This window comes from Ovis canadensis, chromosome 2 (genome assembly GCF_042477335.2).
Source record: "Ovis canadensis isolate MfBH-ARS-UI-01 breed Bighorn chromosome 2, ARS-UI_OviCan_v2, whole genome shotgun sequence".
NCBI lineage: Eukaryota > Metazoa > Chordata > Mammalia > Artiodactyla > Bovidae > Ovis > Ovis canadensis.
The window spans coordinates 139,205,285-139,230,611 of record NC_091246.1 but is presented as its reverse complement, the minus strand read 5'-3'; the positions used below and the strand labels follow the sequence as shown (position 1 = coordinate 139,230,611).

General features: G+C 39.4%; 1 protein-coding gene across 13 annotated transcripts in view; it reads left to right on the top strand.

The window, feature by feature from the left end:
- Nucleotides 1–25,327, top strand: part of MTX2 (metaxin 2) — a 77,959-nt gene that overhangs the window by 2,606 nt on the left and 50,026 nt on the right. Inside the window, exons 2-6 of one of the 13 annotated variants that reach the window (XM_069577130.1) lie at nt 12,074–12,146; nt 14,899–14,982; nt 21,318–21,478; nt 22,705–22,766; nt 23,328–23,479. The exons of 2 other annotated variants lie outside the window; for them this stretch is intronic. The gene's annotated coding sequence lies outside the window, so the exon portion shown is untranslated. Of the gene's footprint in view, nt 1–12,073; nt 12,152–14,898; nt 14,983–21,317; nt 21,479–22,704; nt 22,767–23,327; nt 23,480–25,327 lie in introns of all 13 variants that reach the window. 10 more of the 13 variants (XM_069577132.1, XM_069577127.1, XM_069577131.1 and 7 more) reach the window with 10 other exon arrangements.

Below are 25,327 nucleotides of genomic sequence, written 5' to 3'. Positions count from 1 at the left end.
AAAAGGCAGACCAACAGAATCAAAGATAAAGGATAAGAACAGGCAGTTTACTAAAGGGGAAATGCAAATCAGCAGTGAACATACGAAAAGATGCCCTCCATCACTAATTTCCACCCAGTCAGATGGGCAGAAATGAATATGATAAATTTTAGTACTGACTCTGGCATGGGGAAAACAGTTGTCCTCAAAGTATTGGGGAGTCTGTAAGAAACAGCTGGTTTTGGGGAACTTAACATAGCAATATTTATTTAAATGCTACTGCAGATGGTGATTGCAGCCGTGAAATTAAAAGACGCTTACTCCTTGGAAGGAAAGTTATGACCAACCTAGATACCATATTAAAAAGCAGAGACATTACTTTGCCAACAAAGGTCCGTCTAGTCAAGGCTATGGTTTTTCCAGTGGTCATGTATGGATGTGAGACTTGGACTGTGAAGAAAGCTGAACGCTGAAGAATTGATGCTTTTGAACTGTGGTGTTAGAGAAGACTTTTGAGAGTCCCTTGGACTGCAAGGAGATCCAACCAGTCCATTCTAAAGGAGATCAGTCCTGGGTGTTCATCGAAAGGACTGATGCTAAAGCTGAAACTCCAGTACTCTGGCCACCTCATGCAGAGTTGACTCGTTGGAAAAGACCCTGATGCTGGGAGGGATTGGGGGCAGGAGGAGAAGGGGACGACAGGATAAGATGGCTGGATGGCATCACTGACTATGGACTTGAGTTTGGTGATGGACAGGGAGGCCTGGCGTGCTGTGATTCATGGGGTCGCAAAGAGTTGGACACGACTGAGCGACTGAACTGAACTGAACTGACTCAGAAATTCTTCATGGGATTTATCTGATAGAAATATAAGGGCCAGTATTTATACAACTGTAGTAATTGTAGTATTATCTGTAATAGCAAAAACCCGGAGACATCCTAAATATATATTGTTACAGCATGCGTGGTCAGTTGTGTCTGACTCTTTGTGACCTCATGGATTGTAGCCTGCCAGACTCGTCTGTTCATGAGCTTTTCCAGGCAGGAATACTGGAGTGGGTTGCCATTTCCTACTCCAGGGGAATTCCCTCATCCAGGGATCTAACCTGGATTTCTTGTGTCCCCTAATTGGCAGGCAGAGTCTTTATCACTGCACCACCTGGGAGGGTATGGTTATGGCATGCCCACATTATTACAGATACTAAAAATGTAGAGGTATAGCCGTTAAGCTTTCCTGGTGGCTCATTGGTAAAGAATCTACCTGCCAATGCTGGGGACATGGATTCAATCCCTGGGTTAGGAAAATCCCCTGGAGAAGGAAATGGCAACCCACTCCAGTATCCTTGACTGGGAAATCCCATGGACAGAGGAACCTGATGGGCTGCAGTCAGACACGACTTAGTGACTAAACAACAATAGCAACATAGCTGTTAAGCATATTGGCTTGAAGACTCTGATTATCTTAAATATTAATAAAAACAAGTTATAGAATAACATATATATATATAGTATGAACTATTTAAATAAATGAATCCTGTGTAAACAGGTATATGTAAGCAAAAAAAATGTAGGAGAATATTCAGTTTTAACTGGTAATTTCAGAGTAATAAGGATAGTGTGTTGGTGGAGTGAGAATATTTTACTTTTAAATGTAAATGCTTATAATTATAAAAATTTGGAAGATTATATTTTGGCAACAGCAAAAAAAATGATGGCTAACATAATTTATATGAAACCTTGTATTTGACTAGTAAGTGTGACTCAAATTCAGCAACTATTTCACAGTATTCTGCTTCTTGTCACAGCTATTTGTAAGGCCTCCTCAGGCAGCCATTTTGCTTTTTTTGCATTTCTTTTTCTTGGGGGTGGTCTTGATCCCTGTTTCCTGTACAGTGTCACGAACCTTCGTCCATAGTTCATCAGGCACTCTTGTCTATCAGATCTAGTCCCTTAAATCTGTTTCTCACACTGTATAATCGTAAGGGATTGATTTAGATCATACCTGAATGGTGTAGTGGTTTTCCCTGCTTTCTTCAATTTAAGTCTGAATTTGGCAATAAGGAGTTCATGATCTGAGCCATAGTCAGCTCCCGGTCTTGTTTTTGCTGACTTTATAGAGCTTCTCCATCTTTGGCTGCAAAGAATGTAAGAAGTCTGATTTCGGTGTTGGCCATCTGGTGATGTCCATATGTAGAGTCTTCTTTTGTGTTGTTGTAAGACGGTGTTTGCTATGACCAGTGCGTTCTCTTGGCAGAACTCTATTAGCCTTTGCCCTGCTTCATTCATTCTGTACTCCAAGGCCAAATTTTCACTAATAGCTGTGAAAAGAGAAGTGAAAACCAAAGGAGAAAAGGAAAGATATACCCATTTGAATGCAGAGTTTCAAAGAATAGCAAGGAGAGATAAGAAAGCCTTCCTCAGTGATCAGTACAAAGAAATAGAGGAAAACAACAGAATGGGAAAGACTAGAGATCTTTTCAAGAAAATTAGAGATACCAAGGGAACATGTCATGCAAAGATGGGGTCAATAAAGGACAGAAATGGTATGGACCTAACGGAAGCAGAAGATATTAAGAAGAGATGGCAAGAATACACAGAAGAACTATACAAAAAAGATCTTCACGACCCAGATAATCATGATGGTTTGATCATTCACCTAGAGCCAGTCATCCTGGAATGCGAAGTCAAGTGGCACTTAGGAAGCATCACTACGAAAAAGCTAGTGGAGGTGATGGAATTCTAGTTGAGCTATTTCAAGTCCTAAAAGATGATGCTGTGAAAGTGCTGCACTCAATATGCCAGCAAATTTGGAAAACTCAGCAGTGGCCATGGGACTGGAAAAGGTCAGTTTTCATTCCAATCCCAAGGAAAGGCAATGCAAAAGAATGCTCAAACTACCACACCATTGCACTCATCTCACACGCTAGTAAAGTAATGCTCAAAATTCTCCAAGCCAGGCTTCAACAATAGTTCATGTGAACCGTGAACTTCCAGATGTTCAAGCTGGTTTTAGAAAAGGCAGAGGAACCAGAGGTCAAATTGCCAACATCTGCTGGATCATCAAAAAAGCAAGAGTTCCAGAAAAACATCTATATCTGCTTTATTGACTATGCCAAAGTCTTTGACTGTGTGGATCACAATAAACTGTGGAAAATTCTTCAAGAGATGGGCATACCAGACCACCTGACCGGCCTCTTGAGAAATCTGTATGTAGGTCAAGAAGCAACGGTTAGAACTGGACATGGAACAACAGACTGGTTCCAAATAGGAAAAGGAGTATGTAAAGGCTGTATATTGTCACCCTGCTTATTTAACTGATATGCAGAGTACCTCATGAGAAACGCTGGACTGGAAGAAGCACAAGCTGGAATCAAGATTGCCGGGAGAAATATCAATAACGTCAGATATGCAGATGACACCAGCCTTATGGCAGAAAGTGAAGAGGAACTAAAGAGCCTCTTGATGAAAGTGAAAGAGGAGAGTGAAAAAGTTGGCTTAAAGCTCAAGATTCAGAAAACTAAGATCATGGCATCCGGTCCCATCATTCCATGGCAAATAGATGGGGAAACAGTGTCAGACTTTATTTTTCGGGGCTCCCAAATCACTGCACGTGGTGACTGCCGCCATGAAATTAAAAGACGCTCACTCCTTGGAAGGAAAGTTATGACCAACCTAGACAGTATATTAAAAAGTGGAGACATTACTTTGCCAACAAAGGTCCGTCTAGTCATGGCTACAGTTTTTCCAGTGGTCATGTATGGATGTGAGAGTTGGACTATAAAGGAAGCTGAGCACCGAAGAATTGATGCTTTTGAACTGTGGTGTTGGAGAAGACTCTTGAGAGTCCCTTGGACAGCAAGGAGATCCAACAAGTCCATCCTAAAGGAAATCAGTCCTGAATATTCATTGGAAGGACTGATACTGAAGCTGAAACTCCAATCCTTTGGCCACCTGATGTGAAGAACTGACTCATTTGCAAGGACCCTGATGTTTGGAAAGATTGAAGACAGGAAGAGAAGGGGACAACAGAGGATGACTTGGTTGGATGGCATCACCGACTCAATGGACATGAGTTTGGGTGAACTCTGGGATTTGGTGATGGACAGGGAGGCCTGATAATGGATAGCGATCACTGTGGATAGGGAGACCCACACACACGCACACACAGACAGACACAGACACACACAGACACTTACGTTCTTGTGGAGGTTGGCCAACCAGACGCTAAGGCTACAAGGTAGATAGCCATGAAAGGGCTCCAGGAGGAGAGAGCATGTGCAGCTGCTTGCGGAGCCTGAGCTTTGTTTGTTAGTAAGTTAGGCCCACCCAGGATAATCTCCCTTTTGATTAACATAAAGTCAGTTCATTGGGGCTTGCTTTAATTATGTCAGCAAAATTCCTTCCCAGCTCGCCTAGAGTAGTATTTGAATAGCTGGGAGGTGTTTGCTACAAAGTGGCTGTCTTCCCTCTGTGTTCCCAACACTGCTGGAGGATGTCCCTTGTAGCCCACTCTGATAAGACACAGTAGAAAGGGTATTCTGGCAAAGGTAGTTTAGTCTCACCAGTTTAATGGACTTCAGAGCCATCACAGGTGTATATGAATTTGCTGATACAAATGGTACTTGCAAATACATATTTGTGTATCTAACTGAATAGTTTATTTGGATAAATTTTTTAAGGAGAGAATTTTGAATTTTTCTTTTAACTAAGTGACGTGGAAAGGAATGGTCTCTATAAAACAACATGGCTAGATTAAGAACTGTAAAAGGAGGATAAATAGTCTGGATATTGAATGGTTTTCAGAATCTTTTATAACAGCCTGTGTATTTTAAATTTTCACTTGCTTTTTTTTTAACTGGCAAGATTTTCAATACATTTCTTGAGTTTCAGGTTAAAAAATCATTTTTTACAGATAGTTGGGTATGAACATATCCTGGGGAATGATTCAGTATTCGCATTTGGGTTGTGTGACCACATTTGGCATGGTCACTGTAGTAGCCAAAGGGATGGAATACTGTGACAGGAAAGGGGTGACTCACTTGCGTATCTCTGTACCAGGAGTGTCTCCAGCTTTTAGGGTTCCACACTGTCATCAGATACATGCAAAAAGCTAGAGAAATGCTGAATTTAAACTGTAGGAATCTTCTACAGTGCTGATCACTTCCTTCGCCTTGCTTTTTTCTGTGGACTTAGAAGTAAGAGTCAGACCTGAGTTCTTATTCAGCTACTTGCTAAATGTGTGACCTTAGGCAAGTCACTTGCCTTTTTAAGATTCAGGTTTCTTATTTACAAATTGGTAAAGATAATTGTAGATTATTTAAGGAGTAGATAAGAAAAGATAGAAAATGTTTGGCATTGTGTCTGGCACATAGTAGGTGCTCAATAAGTGTTCATTAATGTTATTTTTGGCTCATTTAACTATCACTTTTTCTTTCTCACTGGACTTTGCCTCTGTCCTCTTATGTAACAATACAAGTTTGGTAAAACTTGTAAAATTGCTTTTAGATAGAATACATAATTTATATCAATAATATAAAATATGTGTAAACAGTTATTATATTTATTAAAGTTACTCCTATAACAAATTATTCCATTTGTTTCAAGATTATACCTTTGATAAGTTTCAGCCATATTTATCTTCATTATATAATTGAATCTTCAGTATAGGTAATAGATGTAAATACTCTGAGGCTTTTTCAGTGGTGGTTTATTTATGAGGTTTTGCTGAAAAGTTTTAGCCTTAAAAAATTAGTTGCTGTGTATCTGGTTGATGATAAGAGTAAGTGTCCATTTTTGACCCACTGTGCTAGATAATACATAGCTGCTGATATTTAACAATTTGATCCTTTTAGGTGTTGTTTTTATTTTATGGATAAGGAAATTGAAACTTGTATAAAAACAAGGCTACTGGAGTAAGATAGAACTGATTCTAAGCTCAGTTCTGCCTTTTGTTAATAATCTTGGGCAGACCTTAGTAGGCCAGTTTCCTTATTTGTGAAAGGGGGACAGTATATTTTATAAAGTATGGAAGGCACCTCATTTAGGGTGGTACGTGGTATGTTTAGTACATGGTGGTTTCTGTTATGCTTTGTTTTCCTGGTGCCTTTGAGGATGTTACCATTGTAATATCCTCGTAATATTTTGGACACCAAAATATCCGAAGTGTCTTTATTTTTATTAACTATACCATCTTTTCTGAGTTAGTGAATATTACTTCACTAATGTGTTGATATATTTTAAACATATTAGTCAATTTCATCATAGCACAGTTAATAATCTTTTGAAATCAGGGCAATGTCTGTTCTGTTCTTTATTTAGAAGCTCCGTAAACTACGTAAAGGATGAAAAAGAAGACTTGGGATATTTCATTTATCTCATTGTGGGTATGCAGGTGTTTAATTATTTAAATGTATTAATAATTTCCTTCTAGCAGTAGCATTACTTTATGGTATCATCTCGGAAAGTAGTTTTACAGCGTTCCATGGCATCCTTATGTAAACATGAAGTTAAGTGTAATAAGTACAGACATGTTTAAAAATTTTGTTTTTATATTAGTAATAAACTTTTTTATTCCATCTTTCTTTCACATGAATACTGGGAAATCTGGACTTAGAGCATTTCAGGAGGATTCTAGAGGCTCAGTGAAGTGGAAACTATGGGTTAAAAGTCCTTTGTATAATAGAAGTGATGCTGTTGGTCACAGGTTTATTGAGAATAAAGAAATGATAGTCAGGGCTCTTATATCTGTATATCGAATATCTAATAATCATTGTGACAGATATTTGAAAAAATACATTAAATTTCTTTGTTATTGAAAATAAAGGTTTGTTAGTTATTTGTAATCTGCATTCGGAGGCTTTTCCAGTATTGAGGAAGGCACTGAAGGATTAATAAGCTATTGAATTGGCCGTCACATTGCAGAGAATCTTTTTCATTTGTGTTCATTGTAGGAATAGTCTCATGCTGTAGTGCTTATCACCTTGGCACCTGTGAAGTAAATATTGAAGGGGCAGATACAAAAACAAAGACAAAATAGGTTATACTTCAGATTAGAGGCAAAACACAATTTATTGACATCAGTGTGATTTATTTTCTTTTATCATGTTTGTATTCATGAATAGATTGGAAACCAGATTCTTAGAGCCATTTTAGAAAACTTTGGTATGATGTGAAGACCACCTGAGAGACTTGTTTTTGATGTTGTAATAGTGCATATTAAGCATAACATGAATTTTGTATGCTTTATTAACAATCTATACTCTTAAATTACTTGACTTTTCATTTTTAGCTTAAAAGATTTTGGTGCCCGATAAAATTTGTCAGTCTCTCTTCTGTGAGAACTTCTGAGTTATTAATGTTAGCTCAAGCCTTTCATAGTTGAGTGAAAATTGAAAGAAAACATCATCAAACTTCTTAACATTTTTCAAACATTTTTGATATTTCTTGATAAGCAGTTATCAGATGGACTGAAGATGTCAACTGGAAATGAGATATTAAATTCAGGCTTCTCATTTTTTGTTCAAAGACAGAAGTTATATTCAGCAAATCCAGCTACAGACATTTATGTGTAGAAGTATCTGCCTTGGCAGTAAGAGAAATGCATGTTTAATTTTTTATTGCTTTGTAAATGATCCTGTACTCTGTTCTTGAACACTTCTCTTATTTTTGTACACTTTATAAATGAATCATGGTTTTGAACTTTTCTACATCAGTAATAAAAATGAAATTTGATTGGTTAGTAATAAAGAAGGTTCTTTTCATAAAAACAATCATTTTTTCATGGCAATTCCCATTAACTGTAACTGCTTTAGCAAAATAGAAACCATAAAAAGCATTTCATTATGCTTATACACTTAGATCTGTTTTTGTGCTGATTATATATTTTTATCTCTAAGAAATTTTATAAGCCAAAGAAGTTACTTCATGACTTAACCTGAGATGTTAATTTGGTTAGATGGTTTTATTTCTAGACTTAGAGCAGGTTTTTGCTGTCAGTTATCTTTTAGGCTTTAGAGAGCAAAAGAGCTGCTTGTATTTTCCATAGAATATATTTTTAGGGTGAGTATCTAATTTGTGCTGGGTGCTCTGCTAGGTGCTGGGGTACAAAACTGGGTAACAATCGTTGCTTTTGATGAACTTAACATCCTTGTATAGGACACATCCATCAAAACAGATAATTTGAATACAAAGTGGTATATCCTATAATACAGATGCTAATTTAGGAAGTCTTTACTGAGCCTTTACCTCTCTCCTCTCAAACCGAATTAGGGGTGTTAGATAATTAGTGAGCATCTGAACTGCTCTCCCTGCACGCTCACCCTCTGTCTGGTGCGCTTGTGATTATTATTATTTGTGTTTTTACTCAGCTCAGATTTCATCTCCTCTTGTGAATTCTTTCCTGTCTTCCTCAAGCAGGTTGTTATTTCTTCAAGAAGATTCCTCTATTGCTTTATACAGACTTCCGGTCTGATGCTTATATTGATGTTATTGAATACATTCTGTGAGCTTAGAGATTGTATATGGCACTCACACAATTTATCTAGTTTTATTCTTCCAACAGCCTTACAAGGTGGGTCATTTTCTGCTTTCTACAGATGCAGTAAATGAGGCAAGAAAGATTACACAACTTGGCCTAGGTCACTTAGGCAATAAGTTGTAGAATGGGGAGGGGAACCCAGCCATGTCTCACTTCGAGACCTGTGTCTTCCCCCTGCCCCACCTGTATTGGTTTATTGTATTCTAAATGGTTATGTGTATCTCAGTTACCTCTTCTCACTCCCCCTATTCTGTGCCCCCCACCTACTCAACAAAATTAGATCCTAGAGAGCAGTGGCAGTTTTATATTAATCTTTGTCTATTTATGTCCTTGGTACATTTTGCAAGTTTAATAACCTGTGGTAGTTCAGTTACAGGCTTTAATATACTTTTTTCTGCCTCTCTGAGGATTTTCTTTCCCTGTGTTCCTTATTCATGAAGGGATTCTGTGATGGTTAGGCTGTATTATCTTGTTTCCTGTTTATTTTGTCTTTTTGTTTTTGTTGTTGTTCTTGGGGAATCTTGCAATTCTGCCAGGATTTCTGGAGATATAACAACAGATCAAATCCTCTGTAGGGAATCATTTGTCTCATGGCTACCAGAGAGGAGTGAGGCAGGAGGAACAGAGAGTTCTCTGGTTACCTAGCGTGATAGGAGCAAGTGACTCTATGTCTAGTATTAGGACATAGTAGATATTTAAAATAACAGATTCTATTATTACAGTGACTGTAATGAGCTTAGAGTGGTGGGGAGGATTGTTTCTTAGCTGAAGGGACATTTATTTTCCATTTACCAGGATTAGATTTAGAAAACCATTAAATCTTGAAGGTTAACATTGTTAGCAATGTTGAGGTCTGATATTTGTGTGGGACTGTTTGTCTTTTCTCAGTTTTTTGGCCAGATATTGGACTTTTAATCTAAACCAGCTGTTTTTGTATAGCTCTGCTATTGATCACATATTCATCTTTGTTTCTGAGAAAAGCTCAGACATGGTGTCAGTGTTTCCTTTTTTATGAATTCCAGATTACCATTTAAAAAAACAAAATTCGCATTTTGAGCCCTAGCTACAAGGTTCATATCCATTCATAGTCACTTGGAGTTGGCCAGCTTTTTATTGGAAATTAATGAAAAATGATGGATCATTTTTATAATGAGACAGAGTCTAAACATAACCCTTTGAGAGGATGACATATGAATCCTTACTGAATAAGAATGGAACGTTTTCAGTTTTAGCTTGTATTCAGTGTCGTCTGGGTTATTGGCTTGATGATGCTATGAATTTGTTTTCTTCACCCTTGTCAACCTCCAGAAATTTGTCTGTTTTCTGAAATTGATCCTTGAGTAACTTTTTGAAATTGATCTCTAGTTTCAAATAGATAGGTTCAAATGGCTCACGTTCAAATCTCATAACTACTAACTTAATTTTACTTTCCTTATTGATTACATTTAATGGAAAAACTATCATTTAACCACTTTCTGTTTCCAGAACAAGTGCGGCCTCAGTTCATTAATCTTAAAAGCTTATTCTGGAACACTGTAAAATTGCAACATGTTAACTAAAGTATGTTTTAAAACATGGCTTTAAGCCATATCCACAAATACTTCAGTAGAATAAGATGGGCAAAAATCTTCCTGAATAAAATTAATCTACACAGATCCTTACTGCCACATTCTTTAATGAGGCAAATGAATGAAAGGGGTGAAAAGAACTTATTCTTCCTTCAGGTGTACTCCATGCCCGCTGGACAGTCTTTTTTTTTTTTGTGGTCACTGACCATCTTCATCAGATTTACTGGGCATGCCTGTGGCAAATTTGGATTCTTCGCCTTCATTTCTACAGTATCAGAATCTCTGAGTTTAGGGTTTGATGGAAATACACAGTTTTACGAAGTTTTTTAGGGGATTCTTGTATATTAAGGGTTGAGAACCATTGTTGTAGAATGATGATAATTGCTTTAATTATAATTAGTTATAATAATTATTACCCAAGTATGTTTATTTGTGGGTTCTGTAAGAGGTTAGCTAACACAGTTGTGTGTTCATGGACGCTGGAGTCACAACCTGACAAACCCTAGCCCTTGTCACTGATTAGCACTGTGACTTTGGAAAATTATTTATGGATGTGCCTTAGTTTTCTTACTGTAAAATAGGGATAATAATAGTAGTGTCTGCCTCATCAAGGGCCTCCCAGGTGGCGTCAGTGCTGAAGAACCTGCCTGCCAGTGCAGGAAACATAAGAGACATGGGTTCAATCCTTGGGTTGGGAAGATCCCCTGGAGGAGAGCACAGCAACCCACTCCAGTATTCTTGCCTGGAGAAACCCATGGATTGAGGAGCCTGGTGGGTTGTAGTCCATAGGGTCGCGAAGAGTGAGGCATGACTGAAGCAACTTAGCACACATGCACCTCATAAAGTTGTTGTGAAACAGTTACTATGTCAGGCACTTAAGTGCACAATAAATGCAAGAAGTGTTTTAAGATCTATTTATGATCTATAAGTTATATACCTTTTTAAGTGTAAAGTTAAAAAAAATAGTATATTTATAGAGATGTGATTATTACCATAATCCAGTTGTAGGACAAACATTTTCTTCACCCCCAAAAGAAATTTCTTGCCTATATACAATCGTTTCTATTCCCAGGCCTGCCTAGTCTACCACTAACCTACTTTCTGTCTGTAGATTTGCCTTTTCTGAATATCTTGTATAAATGGAATCATGCAGTGTGTATTCTTTAGTGGTTGGCTTTTTTCACTGGGAATAATGCTTTTGAAATTCATCTGTGTTGCATCAGATATGCTACTTGATTCTTTTTTATTGCCAAATAATGTTCTATGGAATGGATATACCACATTTTGTTTACTCATCAGCTGATGGTCATTTGGGTTGTTTCCACCATTTGATTATTATGAATAATGCTGCTGTGAACTTTCTTGTACAAATCTGTGTGTGAACATGTTTTCCCATTTCACATGGGTGAAATCCTAAGAGTGGAATTGCTGAGTCATAATGGTAATTTCCAGAAACCACTAAACATTTTATATCCCCACCAGCAGTGTGTGAGAATTCCAAATGCTCCATAGCCTTTAAATATTTGTTACTGTCTGTCTTGTTAATTATAGTCATTTTAGTGGCTCTGAAGTGGCATCTCCTTGTGGTTTTGAATTGTGTCTCCCTAGTGACTCATGATATTGAACATTTTTTCATGTGCTTGTTGGCCATTCATAGAGAAATATCTATTCATATCCTATGCTCATTGAAAAGACTGAGTTGTCATCTTTATTACTGAGTTATAAGCATTTTAAACTATGTGCTAGATATTAGCGGTAAAATTCTTGAGGAATCTTAACTGCTGTCATCATCACTGCCACCACCACTGCCATCATCATCTGTGAAAGTAGAAGTCTAATTTTTTTTTAAATTTATTTTTTTATTGAAGGATAATTGCTTTACAGAATTTTGTTGTTTTCTGTCAAACCTCAACATGAATTAGCCATAGGTATACATATATCCCCTTCCTTTGAATTTCCCTCCTATCTCCCTCCCATTCCACCCCTCTAGGTTGAAACAGAGCCCCCGTCTGAGTTTCCTGAACCATAGAGCAAGTTCCTGTTGGCTGTCTATTTTACATACGGTAATGTAAGTTTCCGTGTTACTCTTTCCATACCTCTCACCCTCTCCTCTCCTGTCCTCATGTTCCTAAGTCTGTCTCTGTGTCTGTTTCTCTATTGCTGCCTTATAAATAAGTTCAGTACCATTCTGCTGCTGCTGCTGCTGCTAAGTCGCTTCAGTCGTGTCCAACTCTGTGCAACCCCAGAGACAGCAGCCCACCAGGCTCCCCTGTCCCTGGGATTCTCCAGGCAAGAACACTGGAGTGGGTTGCCATTTCCTTCTCCAGTTTTTGAACGTGAAAAGTGAAAGTGAAGTCGCTCAGTCGTGCCCAACTCTTAGCGACCCCATGGACTGCAGCCTACCAGGCTCCTCCGTCCATGGGATTTTCTAGGCATGAGTACTGGAGTGGGGTGCCATTGCCTTCTCCAGCTATTCTAGATCCTGTATATATGTGTTAGAATACAATATTTATCTTTCTCTTTCTGACTCATTTCACTCTGTATAATAGATTCTAGGTTCATCCACCTCATTAGAACTGACTCAAATGCATTCCTTTTTATGGCTGATTAATATTCCACTGTGTGTATGTACTACAACTTATTTATCCATTCATCTGTTGATGGACATGTAGGTTGCTTCCATGTTCTAGCTATTGTAAATAGTGCTGCACTGAACAATGGGATATATGTGTGTTTTTCAGTTTTGGTTTCCTTAGGGTATTTGCCTAGGAGTGAGATTGCTGGGTCATACAGTGATTTTATTCCTAGTTTTTTAGGGAATCTCCATACCATCTTCCATAGTGGCTGTATCCATTTACATTCCCACCAGCAGTGTAAGAGCATTCCCTTTTCTCCACACCCTCCCCAGCATTTATTGTTTGTAGACTTTTTGATGATGGCCATTCTGACTGGTGTAAGGTGATATCTCATTGTACTTTTGATTTGCATTTCTCTAATAATGAGTGATTTTGAGTATCTTTTCATGTGTTTGTTAGCCGTCTGGATGTCTTCTTTGGAGAAATGTCTGTTAGGTCTTTTTCCCACTTTTTGATTGGGTTGTTTGATTTTCTGGTATTGAGTTGTATGGCTGCTTGTATATTTTGGAAATTAATCCTTTGTCAGTTGTTTCATTTGCTGTTGTTTTCTCCAGTTCTGAGGGTTGTCTTTTCACATTGCTTATAGTTTCCTTTGCTGTGCAAAACCTTTTAAGTTTAATCAGGTCCCACTTGTTTACTTTTGTTTTTATTTCCATTACTCTAGGAGGTGAGTTGTAGAGGATCTTGCTTTAATTTATGTCATCGAGTGTTCTGCCTATGTTTTCCTCTAAGAGTTTTATAGTTTCTGGTCTTATATTTAGGTCTTTAATCCATTTTGAGTTTATCTTTGTGTATGGTGTTAGGAAGTATTCTAATTTCATTCTTTTACATGTAGCTGTCCAGTTTTCCCAGCACCATTTATTGAAGAGGCTGTCTTTGCCCCATTGCATATTCTTGTCTCCTTTGTCAAAAATAAGGTGTCCATTGGTGCATGGGTTTATTTCTGGGTTTTCTGTCTTGTTCCATTGGTCTGTATTTCTGTTTCTGTGTTAGTACCATACTGTCATGATGACTGTAGCTTTGTAGCATAATCTGAAGTCCAGAAGGTTGATTCCTCCTTCTCCGTTCTTCTTTCTCAAGACTTCTTTGGCTATTTGGGGTCTTTTGTGTTTCCATATGAATTGTGAAATCTTTTGTTCTAGTTCTGTGAAAAATGCCATTGGTAATTTGATAGGGATCACATTGAATCTGTTGATTGAGTTTGGCAATATACTCATTTTCACAATATTGGTTCTTCCTACCCAGGAACATGGAATATCTCTCCATCTGTTTATGTCGTCTTTGATTTCTTCCATTAGTATGTTATAATTTTCTGTGTACAGTTCTTTTGTCTCCTTAGATAAGTTTATTCCTAGATATTTAATTCCTTTTGTTGCAGTGGTAGATGGGATTGATTCCTTAATTTCCCCTTCTGATTTTTCATTGTTAGTGTATAGAAATGCAAGTGATTTCTGTGTGTTGATTTTGTATCCTCCAACCTTGCTAAATTTACTGATTAGCCCTAGTAATTTTCTGATACTATCTTTAGGGTTTTCTATGTACAGTATCATGTCACCTGCAAACAGTGAGAGCTTTACTTCTTCTTTTCTGATCTGGATTCCTTTTTATTTCTTATTCTTCTCTGATTGCTATAGCTAGGACTTCCAGAACTATGTTGAATAATAGTGGTGAAAACGGACACCCTTGTCTTGTTCCTGACCTTAGGGGGAATGCTTTCAGTTTTTCACCATTGAGAGTAATGTTTGCTGTAGGCTTATCATATATGCTGCTAAGCTGCTAAGTCGCTTCAGTCATGTCCGACTCTGTGCAACCCCATAGACGGCAGCCCACCAGGCTCCCCCGTCCCTGGGATTCTCTAGGCAAGAACACTGGAGTGGGTTGCCATTTCCTTCTCCAATGCATGAAAGTGAAAAGTCAAAGTGAAGTCGCTCAGTCATGTCCGACTCTTTGCGACCCCATGGACCGCAGCCTACCAGGCCCCTCCATCCATGGGATTTTCCAGACAAGAGTACTGGAGTGGGGTGCCATTGCCTTCTCTATATCATATATGGCCTTTACTATGTTGAGAGGTTCCTTCTATGCCCATTTTTTAAAGGGTTTTAATCGTAAATGGGTGCTGAATTTTGTCAGAGGCTTTTTCTGCGTCTGTTGAGATGATCATATGGTTTTTATCTTTCAGTTTGTTGATATGGAGTATCACATTGATTGATTTGCGTATGTTGAAGAAGCCTTGCATCCCTGGAATACACGCAACTTGATCATGGTGTGTGAGCTTTGTGATATGTTGCTGAACTCTGTTTGCTAAAGTTTCGTTGAGGGTTTTTGTGTCTATGTTCATCAGTGATATTGACCTGTAGTTTTCTTTTTTTGTGTTGTTTTTGTCTGGTTTTGGTATCAGGGTGACAGTGGCCTCGTAGAATGAGTTTGGAAGTGTTCCTTCCTCTGTAATTTTTAAAAAAGAGTTTTAGAAGGATAGGCATTAGTTCTTTAAATGTTTAATAGAATTTTCCTGTGAAGCCATCTGGTTCTGGGCATTTGTTTTCTGGGAGATTTTTGATCACAGCTTCAATTTCAGTGCTTGTAATTGGAGTGTTCATAATTTCTATTTCTGCTTGGGAAAGCTGAGCACAGAAGAATTGAAGCTTTTGAACTGTGGTGTTGGAGAATGCTCTTGAGAGTCCCTTGGACTGTAAGGAGATCCCCATCCTAAAGGAGATCAGTCCTGGGTGTTCATTGGAGGGACTAATGTTGAAGCTGAAACTCCAGTACTTTGGCCACCTGATGCAAAGAGCTGACTCATTTGAAAATACCCTGATGCTGGGAAAGATTGAGGGCAGGAGGATAAGGGCATGACAAGAGGATGAGATGGTTGGATGGTGTCACTGACTCAGTGGGCATGGGTTTGGGTGGATTCTGGGAGTTGGTGATGGACAGGGAGGCCTATGTTGGTGATGGACAGGGAGGCATGCTGCAGTTCATGGGGTCGCAAAGAGTCAGATACGACTGAGCGACTGAACTGAACTGAACTTGGTTCAGTCTTGGAAGATAGAAGTTTTCTAAGAAAGAATAGATATGCAAAGTTAAATAGAGGTAGATGAAAAAGGTTTATATACATTAAAGATTAACTGCTAGGAGAAAAGAACAGTAGGAAAGGCAAAGAAGGGAATAAGTGTAAAAAAATATATAATAGGTTTAAAAATTAATAATTAAAATTATAAAAAAGAGAAAATAAAAAGAAAATGGAAGAAGAAAGAAAAAAGGGAGAAAAAGGAAAACTCCACAGAACTGCAAAAGGCCTGCTTAGAGGCAAGGTTTATAACAGCAGTAAAAGGTGTGACTGAATATTCGCATATACATATGCACCCATAAGCAAAATGAAAACAGTCCAACAAAAATAAAGTATAATAGATTGACCTGGCGAACAAAGGAAACCCAAAATTATATCTACCAGAACAAAACTAACTAAAGCACAAACTGGAAAACAAAACTAAAGCAAGGTGCCAATTGGGGAATAAAGCAATAAAAATAAAACTAACAAATATGTTGAAGAAAGAAAGAATAGATATGCAAAGTTAAATATAGATAGATAAAGAAGATTTATATACATTAAAGATTAACTGCAAGGGGAAAAGGACAGTAGGAAAAGCAAACAAAGGAGTAAATATAGAAAACATAATAGGTTTTAAAAATTAAAAAAAGAGAAAAGAGAAAAGAAGGAAAACTGCAGAACTGCAAAAGCTCAACAGAGAGGCAAAGGTTTATAACAACTATAAAAAAATGTGACCAAAAAAAAGCGCAAAAGCTTAATTAGATTTCATAATGCCAATAAAATCGACAACTACAACAAAGTGGGCGAAAAAAAAGGAAAAAAATCCAAAAGAATCTAGAGAACAAATCAAAACATAAAAACAATAAATGTTTTTCTTGAGTCACTGTAGTCAGAGTCCTTTCCTTCACTGGAAGTCACAGTCCACCTCACCTCCCTAGGATGCCCTCCTAGGATGCTTATCTCCGGACCTACTGTGGGGGCAGCTCAGATTCTTATCTGGTCCTACTCCAATTTGTTCTTGCCTCCAATGTCCACAGCTATCAGAACTAGTGTGTTCTCTTTTGTGGGAGCTCTCAATGACCTTTTATATATTCCGTAGACACAGAGTCTGCCTAGTTGATCGTGTGGATTTAATCTGCAGCTTGTCCAGCTGCTGGGAAGGTTTTGGTTCTTCTTCCTTAGCCACACTGCCCCTGGGTTTCAATTGTGGTTTTATTTCCACCTCTGCATGTGGGTTGTCCACTGGGGCTGCCCTGGAGGACTTGGGTTTGCCCCTGTGAGGGCCAGTTGAGGTGGTGCAACTGCTTGGGTTGCAGGGGTTCTGACAGCACCAGGTACTCAGGGGAGTTGGTGGCTAGAGCAGAGGGAAATAACAGTGCTCTAGAAGGGAATGGCAACCAGTATTGGCCCACATGTTCCAGTGTTCTTGGCTGGAGAACCCCGATCCCTGACAGAGAAGCCTGGCAGGCCACAGTCTACAGGGTTGCAGAGTCGGATACTACCAAAGCGACCCTGTGTGCATAGATGCAAGACTTTTTTTTGCCTGTGGCAGCTCTGCCCCAGTGAGAGTTGAGTGTGAAGGCGGCACAGCTCTTGGCTGGCGGGGACTCTGGCGGTGCCAAGTGTGCGGGGACACGGACTGCCTCTGCTGCAGCAGTTAATGGCCCTATCAGAGTCTTTTTTTGAGCCTCTTGTAGCTGGCGATCAGAAGGCCTCTTTGGCCAGTCTTTCTCTGTAGCTCTTCCTGTTCAGGTACTTAGAGGGTTCCCTTGCCTGGGGTCCTTCTCTGTTGTTTGGTGCATTGGGCTCATAGAAGGGCCCCCCTGGTTGGGGTCCTACTCTGTAGATGGGTGTGTCAGGCACTTAAAGGGGCATCCTGGGCGGGGTCCTCCCCTACTGTAGTTCAGTGTGTCAGGCATTTGATGGGCCAGCCTCTCTGTTGTTCAGGTGCTGATGCTGGTGTGTGGGGTGAGAGAGGCTATGGTGATGGCTTAACCCCTACATGTGACTCAGCAGTATTGTCTTGCTTCTGTGGCTGCCTGGCTTTCCTCCACAGGCATTTCCCACCATAATCTCCTCCCTCATATCCCCTCGATCACGTCTCTTCGCAGCCAACAGCAGCCCTCACCCTGGGATTGCTCCACAGTTCCTAAACTCCAGCTCCCAGCTGCTGTGCTTTCTAGAGGACTTGTGTCCCTGTCCGGGGTATGTATGGCTGCAGCAAGGACTGTCTGATTCTCATTCCATTTAGGCTGCCAGAGATCAGCTGTTTCAGCCTCACATGTCTCTCCTCTGACTTAGACAATTGCCCCGATGTGGGGATCGGACCCCTGCTTCAGTTCCCCCACTGGCTGAGGGCAGGTCCAGTCCTACTAACTCTCCTGTTTTTCCCCCTAGTTCCTTAGTCCTACCGAGTTTTGCGTGGTTCCATATATTCTTTTCTATTGGTCAGGTACTCCTGTCCGCTCTCAGCCGGTGTTCTGCATGCACTTCTGTGTCTGAAGGCATTTTCCTCGTGTATCTGTGGAGAGAGATGTGCTCCACGTCCATCTACTCCTCTGCCGTCTTGTTCTCTTTCTGGGTAGATTTTGACCAGAAGGAGATTTTTATTCTCTAGTTTCATTTGGGCCCCCACTTTGGTTGTAAGGAGGCAGTTCTGCCCCTTACTAGTGTCCCTGAATTTTTAATCAGTTTTACTTTTCTTCCTCTGCTTCCTGCATGGCAGGGTATTAGAACCCATTTATCTAATGTATCACTCCGTCATGTATCCTCACTTTGAGTGTTTCTAGTCTTTTTTTTGCCACTTTGTTACAAATGAGTTAGGTGGTTGGAGATATTGACATGGGTTGGTGAGACTGATGATTTATCTGCTGAGGGCTCAGTAAAGTGGCATTCCTTTGGCACTCTGGAGATTGTGCACTGTTGAATGTAGTTTTTAGTTGTCTGTAACATGTTGATAGAATTAAGACTTGTTACGAGTATATCGTGTGTGCATGCATGCTCGGTTGCTCAGTTGTGTTCGACTCTGTGACCCCATGGACTGTAGCCTGCCAGGCTCCTCTGTCCATGGGATTATCCTGGCAAGAATACTGGAGTGGGTTGCCATTTCCTCCTTCAGGTTGGAATCTTTCCAACCCAGGGATCGAACCCGTGTCTCCTGCAACTCCTGTATTAGCAGGTGTATTCTTTACCACTGAGCCGTATCAGGTAATCCTTATTGTTATCTTCAGATGGGCTCGAGTATTATAAAAAATATGGAGATGGGCCATATGGTACCACTAAAGTCCAAGTACCTTAAAGGCAGGTACTTGGTTTTCTTTGTAATTTTATCCTTCAGTGCTTAGACTGGTGCCTGGTACATTATATTTGGGGGGGGGTATATTTTTTATGTATATAAGTATATATATAAAATATATGTGTGTGTTCTGTGAATATATGTTGAATGACTGATAAAACAGATTTGTAGAATGTGGCTAAAAAGCTACATACAGTTTACTACATATATACGACAAGCAATAAAGAATATTCAGTGAATTTTGATGTCAGTCAACAAGTTTTTTCTCCTTAAGGACTGATGGATCAAGCCAAGGAAATGGTTCTAGTGTGGATCTTTTAGAGTTTGGCAGTCCCTTTATTGGAGAAGGCAATGGCACCCACTCCAGTACTCTTGCCTTAAAAGTCCCATGGACGGAGGAGCCTGGTAGGCTGCAGTCCATGGGGTCGCTAAGAGTCGGACACGACTGAGCGACTTCACTTTCACTTTTCACCTGCATGCATTGGAGCTGGAAATGGCAACCCACTCCAGTGTTCTTGCCTGGAGAATCCCAGGGACGGGGGAGCCTGGTGGGCTGCCGTCTATGGGGTTGCACAGAGTCGGACATGACTGAAGTGACTTAGCAGCAGCAGCAGCAGCAGTACCTCTGTATTTATCTTACACTTCTCCAGTCTGTCTTAGAATGTCTGCTGCTTGCTTCAGGGCCCTTATTTCAGTCTAAGGTAGTCTTTAATCTTTTATCTGTGCTTTCTTGCAGTTTATTTTTCAAGTGGCTCCTATGAATGTGTCCTCCTTCCCCCTACTCATGTGTTGAAATCCTAATCCCCAAGGTGATGTTATTAGAATATGGGGGCCATTGGGAGGTGATTAGGAATTAGTGCCATTATAAAAGAGATCCCAGAGAGCTCCCTCGCCCCTTCCACCATGTGAGGACCTGGCAGGAAGTCAGTAGTCAGTGACCTGGAGGAAGTCTCTTACCTGAACTGAGCCGTGCCGGCACCCTGATTTTGGACTTTGAGCTTCCAGAACTGTGAGAAATAAGTTTCTGTTGCTGTGAGCCACTCAGTCTGTGGTATTTTGTTATAGTAGCCCACATGGACTAAGAGTAACCTTCCCACTGTGCTACAGATACTACCTGTCGGTACTTCAGGGTTACGGAAGTGACAGCATGACACTGCATCTCTCCATTTGCTAACAGGAGCCACTTTCTTTTCAAGATTTCCTTGAAAATGAAGCATAGTTGATGTACAATACTGTATAAGTTACAGGTGTACAACATAGTGATTCACAATGTTTAAAGGTTGTACCCCACTAATAATTATTATAAAGTATTGGCTCTATTCCCGGAGTTGTGAAATACATGGACCACTTTCCCACATGTTGAACATTGATCTCTGACTGTTGAGGTGATGGGAGAATGGTTTTAAATTCCTATTAACGTGAAGAGTCACTTCCTGCTTACACATCCTCTGCAGTATCATTAAACATCCCCTAAGAGACAGTGCCTCAGGGACATTGTCATTTAATCATTTCATGATGAGTATTATCTGGGATACAGTGTTATCTTTGAATTGTACTATAATTTGAAAATTGAATTGCAGGTTTAATAGTTCTTAAAATTCTAGTTTTGTCACTATATTTTAAGTGTAAATATCTTGCAAATCTGTTTTAAATGAAGGCTTCATATCATAACTTCCTAAAACTTACCAGGTTTTGAACTTAGTGGCTATGTTGATATCACTGAGATCATCAGTATAGTATTTATGTCAAACTAGTAAATTTATTTCCTTTTCTCTGTGTGTCTTGCAGCAAATTGTCCATGTTTAAGAGCTGCTAAATGTTCTTTGAGCACTTTGTTATGTTAGTAGTGTTTGCATTTACACCTTTGGCAGAAAGACATCCAAATTTGGAGACAGGTTACATGTGTTTCTTACTCCTTTTGTATTACACTGTCTAAATAGTCTTTGGAAACTGAAGAGATGACATCTATGAGCTTTTGGAGTGTAGTTGCCTAAGGATAAACTGGGTTTGACTTCATTAGTACACAAATGATAGGTTTGTATAGAGTTATTATAGCATTAATCAATTTGATGGATTGGAAATATGACAGTACTGAAGCAGCATGTATTATTAGTGCCTATTATTCTGCAAATTATGTCTTCACCTATATTCATATGCCAGAGGAGTCATGTTGTACATTAAGAATGCAGAACTTTAAAAAAAAAATCAACAACAGAGGGCATCTCTTTTCACTGCCCTTCTCTTGTCCTTCTAGATTAGATCATCAAGAGGTGGACTTTGGAACTAGACTTGTTTATTAGGTCATAGCACTTTCATGCTGAAGTGAGTGGAGTGCCCCAAATTGAGTGGAATAGACAGATCTTCTGGCACCAGAAATGCTTATCACCCAACTTGATCCTTAAGAGACTACTGCAGGTAAAATGGCGTATTTAAGACTCTTAGGTATATACATATGTTAATTTGTTGGCAGTAGTCATTTCTTTAAAAGTTGTAATGGATTAATAGTAAAGAATGTTGGTGTTTTTGTTGTATTGGTTGATAAAACTTAGAAGTAGTAGGTACCTTAAAGAGAATTAAATGAGAATCAAATATGTATTAAGCTAAATACTTATAGAAGATAGAAATTATCTTTGAAAAGCTCTGAAATTTATTTGCATAAAAAAGCCCTCTATCTCACTAAAGGTTGCAACTTTAAGAAGAATCACCTTTGCTCCTAGTGAAATAGACATTACTGTAAAATTCTCAAGACAATTTTACCTAGATAAAATTGGAAAAACAGTAAGGGACAAAGGGGTTAAAAGACTTATAATAGTGTTATTTGAATAAGAAGTGTTGAGGTGCTCCAATATTTGCTTTATTTCTAGATATTTTAAATTTATACCTATAAAATAGTATATTTCTTCTTTATAAAAATAAACATTTTCATGGATCTTTTGCTAGGGAATGGGACGTCATTGTAATGTTTAAAAAGGAATTAATATAGGTCACTAAGAATGTCTTAGTGTAAGTTATTTCTCTGATATGAAAATGAGATAGTAGTTTCTGATTGTAAAAGGTGGGTAATTTTACTTTGGAACTCCTGTGATAAAGATTAGTTTTAAAATGATACTTAGACCAAAATAATTTAAATATTGCTTAATTTGAATTTCATATTTTTCCATATATTGTATATTTTGTTATTAATATTGTATTCAGTTTGGGGCAGTTGAGAAGCTGAGTCTTTAATAAATACTCTCAGGATCATGGGAATTTTCACATTCTAGGAACTTATTGCCTAGAAAGGAAGATAAGATATTGACATAATAATAGAATAGAGTAGAAAGCAATATATAAGACAAGTGCAAACTGCTATGAGAACTATAGATAAAGGAGAAATTAGGTTTGTCTAGTTACAGAAGCCTTCTTGCTGGAGGTAGCATTTAAGCTTGGTCTTGAAAAAGGTGTGGGATTTGGGCATGCAGTGGGAAGAAATATTCTGGGTAGAGGGTAACAGTTTGAGCAAAGTCACTAAGGTGAGAAAGTATAAAGTATACGGGGGAAATCTTAAATACTCTGGTTGGATACAAGGGTCCTATTCTTAGATGGTTGGGTAGTCAGGTATTCCCCCCACCCGACATTAATTTGTGTGTGTTCTTTCCAAGCTTTTTTTGTGGTCAAAAAGATGATTTCACTAGAATAGAAGAGGACTTGTCTTTGATCAAGGGTATGTGAATGGCTGAGTTCCCCGATGAAATTTCAAATAAGTAGTTATTTAATTTGAACCATGTTTTCTAAAGTGGGGTTAGGTGTATATACAGGGGTTTTGTGCTAGATAATCCTTTCAAGTACGGAAAAGAAATATTGGAATTTAGGTTTCAACTTTTTAACTGTTTTCTTTTTTAGTGTGTTTTATGATGTGTGTGATTTGAGTATGGGTCTGCATACTCAAATAGTTTATTGATGGGGACAAGAGATTTTAAAAAGTGGTAATCCCTAGATTAGAGGTAAAGAATATGGACAGGGGAATAGTGAGATGACTTGTCAGGTGGTTGAGGGCATTGGTGATGGTCTTAGGAGTCTTGCAACAGGAATATCCAATGGACATTATGTATTTGATATAAAACAGAAACAGATTTCCAGTTTTAGGGTAAGTTTACAGGATTAGATTCTGCCAGCTATTTCAGGGAGCTGTTTAATATTTTTATAGTTGTTATTAGCTGTAGAGTTGGAGTTCTCTGGGGCTTCCTTGGGGGCTCAGTTGGTAAAGAATCTGCCTGCAATACAGGAGACCCAGGTCAGGGAGATCTTCTACAGAAGGAAATGGCAACCCATTCCAGTATTCTTACCTGAAGAATTCCATGGACAGAGAAGCCTGGTGAACTACAGTCTGTGGGGGACTGTAGAACTACAGCCTACAGTCTACAATCGTAGAGTCAGGTAAGAGCGACTTACACTTTCACTTTCACTTCATCCGGAGGACCCCAATGTGGGTGTTAGTCTCTCAGTCATATCTGACTCTTTGCGACCTCCTTCTCTAGAGGATCTTCCTGACCCAAGGATCAAATCTGGATCTCTTGCATTGTAGGCAGATTCTTTACCATCTGAGCCATCAGGGATAAAAATTGACCTTTTTTGGCCATTTTGTATAGTTTTCTTGTCTTCTCTGCTGCATTTTTAGCCTAAACAGTACAGAATCATTAACAATAATGATAGCAGTAATAGTAAAAACAAACATTTATTCAACTGACATTTACTGATTGCCTATTTGGCACTGGGTTCTAGGAATGAAAGTGAAAGTGAAGTCGCTCAGTTGTGTCCAACTCTTAGCTACCCCGTGGACTGTAGGCCACCAGGCTCCTCCATCCGTGGGATTTCCCAGGCAAGAATATTGGAGTGGGTTGCCATTTCCTTCTCCAGGGGATCTTCCCGACCCAGGGATCGAACCCTGGTCTCCCACATCGCAGGCAGACGCTTTACCCTCTGAGCCACCAGGAAAGCCCTCTAGGAACCAAGTGGTAAGCAAAAATCAGAACTGAACGCTGAATTCATGGGGCTTACATTCTAAAGTGGAGGAGATAAACAAATAGTCCTCAAATCCCTGTGAAAATGTTGACTTTGGTAAGTGGTACAAAGGCGTGTACATGCTATTTAAGGTTGGAAAGAGAGGCTTTGAACTATTCTAGAGGTCACTGAAGTCGTCCCTGAGGATAGGACCAGCTACATAATTTGTAGGGCCCAGTGCAAGATGAAAATGTGGAGCCCCCTTGTTTAAAAGAATTCTCGGACTGCCATAGTAGACTGTTAAACTGAGAACAGAACCCTTCAAGTACCAGCCCTGTGCAGCTGCTCAGGTTGGATGTCCATGAAGCTGGACCAACGTAAGGAAGTGATGTTTTTGCTGAGATGTAAGGACACGGTGGGAGGGGAAGATTGCTCCAGGGTAAAGGAAACACTCTAATAGCAGAGTGTTGATGAGGGTGAAGGAGGAGAGTGAAAGAGCTGGCTAAAGACTAAATATTAAAAAAAAACTAAGGTCATGGCACCTGGCCCCATTACCGCATGGCAAATAGACAGGGAAAAGGTGGAAGTGGTGACATATTTCCTCTTCTTGGGCTCCAAAATCACTGTGGATGGTGACTGCAGCCATGAAATGAGAAGATGATTGCTTCTTGGCAGGAAAGCCATCACAAATGTAGACAGTGTTGAAAAGCAGAGACATTACTCTGCCGACAAAGGTTCACATAGTCGAGGCTATGGTCTTCCTAGTGGTCATGTGTGGTTGTGAGAGCTGGACCATTAAAAAAAGCAGAAAGCCAAAGAATTGATGCTTTTGAACTGTGGTGCTGGAGAAGACTCCTGAAAGTCCTGTGGACAGCAAGGAGATCAAACCAGTCAATCTTAAGGGAGATCAACCTTGAATATTCACTGGAAGGACTGATGCTGAAGCTGAAGCTCCAGTATTTTGGTCATCTGATGTGAACAGACGACTCATTGGAAAAGTCCCTGATGCTGGGAAAGATTGAGGGCAGAAAGAGTAGAGGGCTTTGGAGGATGAGGTGGCTGGATAGCATCACCAATGCAATGAACATGAACTTGGGCAAACTCCAGGAGATGGTGAAGGACAGGGAGGTCTAGCGTGCTGCAGTCCATGGGGCCGCAAAGAGTTGGACACGACTGAGCAGCTGCACAACAACAACAACAAAGGAAACAGCTTAAATGAATTTCCAGTGCAGGAAAAAGCATGATGTGTTCAGAAACTGGGTGAAGGCCAGTGTGGCTGATGTG